Here is a 6,000-nt window from a genome sequence, read left to right as displayed (position 1 = left end):
ATGCTGGAAATCAAAGCAACATTTACAAAATGCTGGAGGAACTCAGCAGGCCAGGCAGCATCTATGGAAAAGAGTAAGCAGTCAATGTTTTGAGCCTTCATCGGGACTGGAAAGAAAGATGAGAAGTCAGAGCAAGGTGAGGGGAGGGGAGGAAGAAGTACAAGGTGATAGGTGATAGGTGATATGTGATAGATGAAACCAGGGGTGGGAGAAGGGATGAAGTAAAGTGCTGGGAAGTTGATTGGTGAAAAAGATAAAGGATGGGAGAATGGGGATTCTGATAGGAGAGGATAAAAGACCATGGTAGAAAGGGAAGGGGGGAGCACCAGAGGGAAGTAAGCAGATAAGATGAGAGAGGGAAACAGGAATGGGGATTGGTGAAGGTGGGCGGTTAATTACCGGAAGTTCAAGAAATCGATGTTCATGCCATCAGGTTGGAGGCTACCCAGACGGGAAATAAGGTGTTGCTCCTCCAACCTCAATGTGACCTCATCGCAGCAGGAGAGGAGACCATGGACTGACAGGTTGGAATGGAAATGGGAAAGAGGTTTGAGATCAGAGTGTTCTTTCTCTTAGATGAGCTACCAACTATGGCTGACAAGCCCCATCTGCCTGAAACAAATGGTTATAAGGCGCCAGTAACCCACCTTTGCCCCTTCTAGTAGCTAAGCCACATGTGAAGGTCAGGAGCTGGACGTGGTTGTCAGAGGCTATTTGAGGTGCATGCCATTGGGATCATTTAATAGGTAGTGGGAGTTTATCCCCATTAACACCCCCAGTTATAACAACCTCAAGGAACCGATACACCACTAGACTATTCTGGGTGAATAATAGTGTATAGTGCACAGAGCAGCTACTGTATGCTGGTGGGAAAGGAATGGACATTTGGGGTACTTGATGGGAAGCCATTCAAGTGGATGTTATCAAGCTTCTTGAGAGCTGTTGATACTGTAAATCCTGGCAAAGGGAGAAGTTTGCATCATGCTCCTTTTCTATATTTGTTCATTCCTTATGTGCCATGTTGTATAACGTGGGCAATCATGGTCCTTCCATGACCATGATTGTTCTTGGCAAATTTTCTCTACAGAAGTGGTTTGCCATTGCCTTCTTCTGGGCAGGTATCTTTACAAGACGGATGACCCCAGCCATTATCAATACCCTTCGGAGATTGTCTGCCTGGCGTCAGTGGTCACATAACCAAGACTTGTCATATGCTCATATGACCATCCATCACCTGCTCCCATAGCTTTATGTGACCCTGATCATGGGGCTAAGCAGGTTCTACACCTTGATTGAGGGTGACCTGCAGGGTAGCGGAGGGAAGGAGCATCTTACACATCCTTTGGTAGAGATGTATCTCCACCCTGCCACCCGACCAATTTTATGTAGATGGTGGAAAGTCCTTGGGATGTCTGGAGATATTGTCAATGTTGAACACAGTCTGAGGATTGAGCTGGGGTAGCCCACAAGTGTCACCATGCTTCTGGTGTCTACATAGCAGGCCTACAAACCACCAACCCTAATCTGTACATATTTGAAATGTGGGAGAAATTCCCAGAGTAAACTCACGTGGGACAAAGAGAACGTAGAAACTCATTACAGACACCAGTGAGAATCGAACCCCTGTCGGTGTTTGCCTGTCCTGTACCTTACACATTACTGCTGTTCCTGTGCAATTCAACTACAAAATAGAGCTTTGTAAGAGTCTTTGTAGAAGATGTACGTCTTTGAAACACTTTGGTTTTTAGAAGAAAATGAGATGACATTTTTGAAACACAAAGCTCTTTACAGAGTTGATGCAGAGGGCTTGTTTTCTGTCAACAGTCTTGAATTATCAGTCTGTGAATAAGGAGTTTTTCAGTTACAGGTGAGAGGAGGAAGCATTTTTGAAATTCTCTACCTTAGAGAGCCCTGGCGTTAACAACCAGCACAACGTAAGTATGTGCTGGAGCAGCTCTCAAGTGTTGTCACACATTCCAGCACCAGCATAGCATGCCCACAGTGTTCAGCAGAATAACGCAAGCAACAGCAACAACAGCAAAAAACAACAAACTGCTTTCCTCCCTCCCACCCAGTCACGCCTCCAATGCCAAGGCAGATCTTCCAAGCCTCCAGCTTCTAGAGGACTCGCAGACATCAGATCTATGACGTCCCCAGTGGACTTTGAGTCCCAGTGCTTTGGACATTGGGCCTCGATTTCCAAACTTCTGATCGACCTTTGAGCTTTGACCTTCAGTATTGACCGTGGGACTTGCTGATGAGAGGACACTGAACTCCAGACTCATTATCAAGGGGGTCACTGGCCTTTGTGCCTCCTGCGTGTATAGAGCTCCAACTCTGGGGCCTGCTAACCTGGGGGGCAGCTAGCCTTATCTCTCCCTGGTCTTCGTCCACAACACTTGCCAGCCTGCCATCCATCCTTTGTCACACATCCACATCACAAAGGTTCAGTCATTTAAGTACATTGAAGACAGATCAACAGATCGTTGCGTTTTAAGCAAATCGGAGTTTAGGTCTAGAAAGAGGTGCTGAGGCAAAAGATCAGCCATGAATTATATTTATTTTTAATATAATTCTTTATTCCATATAATTTTTGATATGTTTTTTTATTGTTGCCACACCACAGCAAACTGCTAATACCTGTAAATGCATATGGCAGATCTTTATCTTAAGTTGATCCTTGAAGCATGAATGGTAGAAAGACTAAATGTTCTGGTGCTCTGGTGGCCGAAGCAGTCGTATCCGCCTCCACCACCACTGCGTCTTCTTAAGTTCAGAAACCATGGATTCTCATCTGATGCTTACATTTTTAATGAGGCTGATATTTTTTTAATTTGGCTGGTGTTGTCTCTTTGGAAGACCTGTCCTGGGCAGCATGTAAATGAAATGACAAAGAAAGCATGGCCACACTTCTATTTGCTTAGAAGTTTGCAAAGATTTGGCATGACATCTAAAACTTTGAAAAACTTCTATAGATGTGTGGAGGCATTATGGCCTGGTATGGAAACAGCAATGCCCTTGAGTGGAAAATCTGACAAAATGTAGTGGATACGGCCCAATACATCATGATAGCGTCTTTAAAAAAACTCCTGGATGGGTACATGGAGCTCAGAAAAATAGAGGGCTATGGGTAAACCTAGGTAATTTCTAAGGTAGGGACATGTTCAGCACAGCTTTGTGGGCCAAAGGGCCTGTATTGTGCTGGAGGATTTCTGTGTTTCTATGGGTAAAACCTGTGCACCACTGAGCACATTTACATGGAGTGTTGTCGCAGGAAAGCAACATCTGTCATCAGGGACCATCCACCACCCAGATCATGCTCTGTTCTCACTACTGCCATCAGGAAGAAGGTACAGGAGCCTCAGCACCCACACCACCAGGTTCAGGAACAGTTATTACACCTCAACCATTAGGCTCTTGAACCAGACGAGATAACTTCATTTGCCCCATCACTGAATTCTTCTCACAAACTATGGACTCAATTTAATAACTCTTCATCTCATGCTCTTGATATATATTGCTTGCTTGTTTGTTTGTTTGTTTGTTTATATTTTGTATTTGCAGTTTGTTGTCTTTTGCACATTGTTTTTTTTGTGGGCTTTCATTGATTTGATTATGGTTCTTGTGAATGTGCCCACAAGAAAACAAATCTCAGTCTGCATTTGTTGACATATATATACTTTAATAATACATTTACCTTGAACTTTGGGAACGGAGGGACTCATGGGAAATAGGAATCAAAGAGGGAGCACACCAGAGATTCTGAAGATGCTGAACAAAACAAACACAAAATGCTGGAGGAAATCAGCAGGTCAGGCCACACTTACGGAGGGGAATAAACAGTTAATGTTTCAGGCTTTGCTTGTGTGTAGATTTTCTTGATTTTAGAGATACGAATATAGAGATCCAGTGAGGAACAGGTCCTTCTGGCACCACCCCAGCAACTTATCTATTTAACCCTAGCGTAATCATAGAAACATAGAAAACCTACAGCACAATACAGGCCCTGCGGCCAAACATGTCCCTACCTTAAAAATTACTAGACTTACCCATAGCCCTCTATTTTTCTAAGCTCCATGTACCTATCCAAAAGTCTCTTAAAAGACCCTATCGTATCCGCCTCCACCACCATTGCCGACAGCCCATTCCATGCACTCACCACTCTCTGAGTAAAAAACTTACCCCTGACATCTCCTCTGTACCTGCTCCCCAGCACCTTAAACCTCTGTCCTCTTGTGGCAACCGTTTCAGCCCTGGGAAAAAAGCCCCTGACTATCGACACGATCAATGCCTCTCATCACAGGCCAGTTTACTCGGATGCCCTGAGCTGTAATAGTGTCACACGAACCGCTATGCCACCATGGCGCCCCAATAGATTCTATTGTACTTCGTTGTTCTACTCTGGATACCTGTACAAAAATGAATCTCAAGTTAATATATGGTGACAATTATGTACTTCGTTAATAAATCCACTTTGAACGTTGAATTTTTGAACTGAGGTACTTGAGGAGATGGGTCAGCCAGAATCTCACTGGTTGATGGAGCAGATTCAGATTCAGATATCACATGTACATTGAGACATAAATTGAAATGTGCAATTTGTGTTAACAACAACAAAGCCAAGGATGTGCTGTGGGCAGTGCACATAGCATACCCACCATGCTCGACAGAACAATGCTGAATACAACCAGTCAGAGCGTACAAAGCAACAACAGCAAAGCAAGCCCTGTTCTTCCCCCCACCCATCCACAATCACAGTCCTTTAACCCATCTTCGGCTACCAGGAGAGTTGCAGAGTTTCGCAGGCTCAGGGCTCAACTTCTGATCGACCTTCGGACTTCGATCTAAACCTCCAATTGACTTTGGACTTTGGTCTCCAGTTTCAACCCAGTACTCGCTGACAACGTCAAATGAGGACCCGAACTCCAGGCCTCAAACTCCAGACTCGCAGTTGACAGCACCCCAAGCACTAGAACTCGAACTCAGGTCTTGCTCGCTTGCATACCGAGGAGACCCCCTTCCCTCCACCTCCCACCCATCCTTGCACGAAGGCCAGCTGATTTGAAGGCACATATAGCTCCAACTTCTTATTTTTATGAGTTGAGTACCAGCTTCACTAACCAGTTCTTGTAATTACAGATTTTCATTTTTGATTTTACCTTAATAGCAGGAGGAGTGCCAGTCAGCTGAATGAGACCAAACAGGTCAAGACATGTAGGTAACTAAGCGAAAGGAGGCAACAGGAAAACAAAAGCAACAATGAAAATACTGAGCAGGCCGGTTATCTTCTGTGGTGAGAACAGTTGTAATTTTAGTGCTTGTTATCAGAATGTCTGTCTACAGAAGTGGGAGGAGGAGGTTGACTTCCTACTGCTTAAGTGTCCTGTACTTTTAGGTAAAATAAATAGACGTATTTAAATGGAGTTTTAGGATGGCCATCGTGTCATGTAGCACAAAAACAAGCCCAGTTCCTGAGCGAATGGAGAAGCCAAGTTATCTGAAGTTGTAGGATTTGATACCGAGTCAGAATCTGGCCCATTCGCCCATCCTGTCAATTACAGATACACCATTTTACTTATGCTAACCTATGTTTGATCATCATCATCATTTTGTGCCATGTCATATGATGTAGGCAGTCATGGTCTTTTCATAATCATGATGGTTCTTGGCAAATTTTTCTACAGAGGTGGTTTGCCTTTGCCTTCTTCTGGGTAGTGTCTTTACAAGACGGGTGATACCAGCCACTATCAATACACTTCAGAGATTTTCTGCATGGCATCAGTAGTCACATAACCAGGACGTGTTATACACCAGCTCCTCATACAAACTTCATGTGACCCTGATTAGTGGGGGGGGGGGGGTAGGCGAAGCAGGTGTAAAACTTTGCCCAAGGGTGATCCAAAGACTAGCGGAAGGAAGGAACACTTTATACCTCCATTGGTAGAGACAGAGCTCCACCCTGCAAACAATATGTGTGATATCTATTGAAATAATCAATTT

Source organism: Mobula hypostoma, chromosome 7, assembly GCF_963921235.1.
Source record: "Mobula hypostoma chromosome 7, sMobHyp1.1, whole genome shotgun sequence".
Lineage (NCBI taxonomy): Eukaryota > Metazoa > Chordata > Chondrichthyes > Myliobatiformes > Myliobatidae > Mobula > Mobula hypostoma.
Note: the sequence above shows the minus strand (reverse complement) of the source record.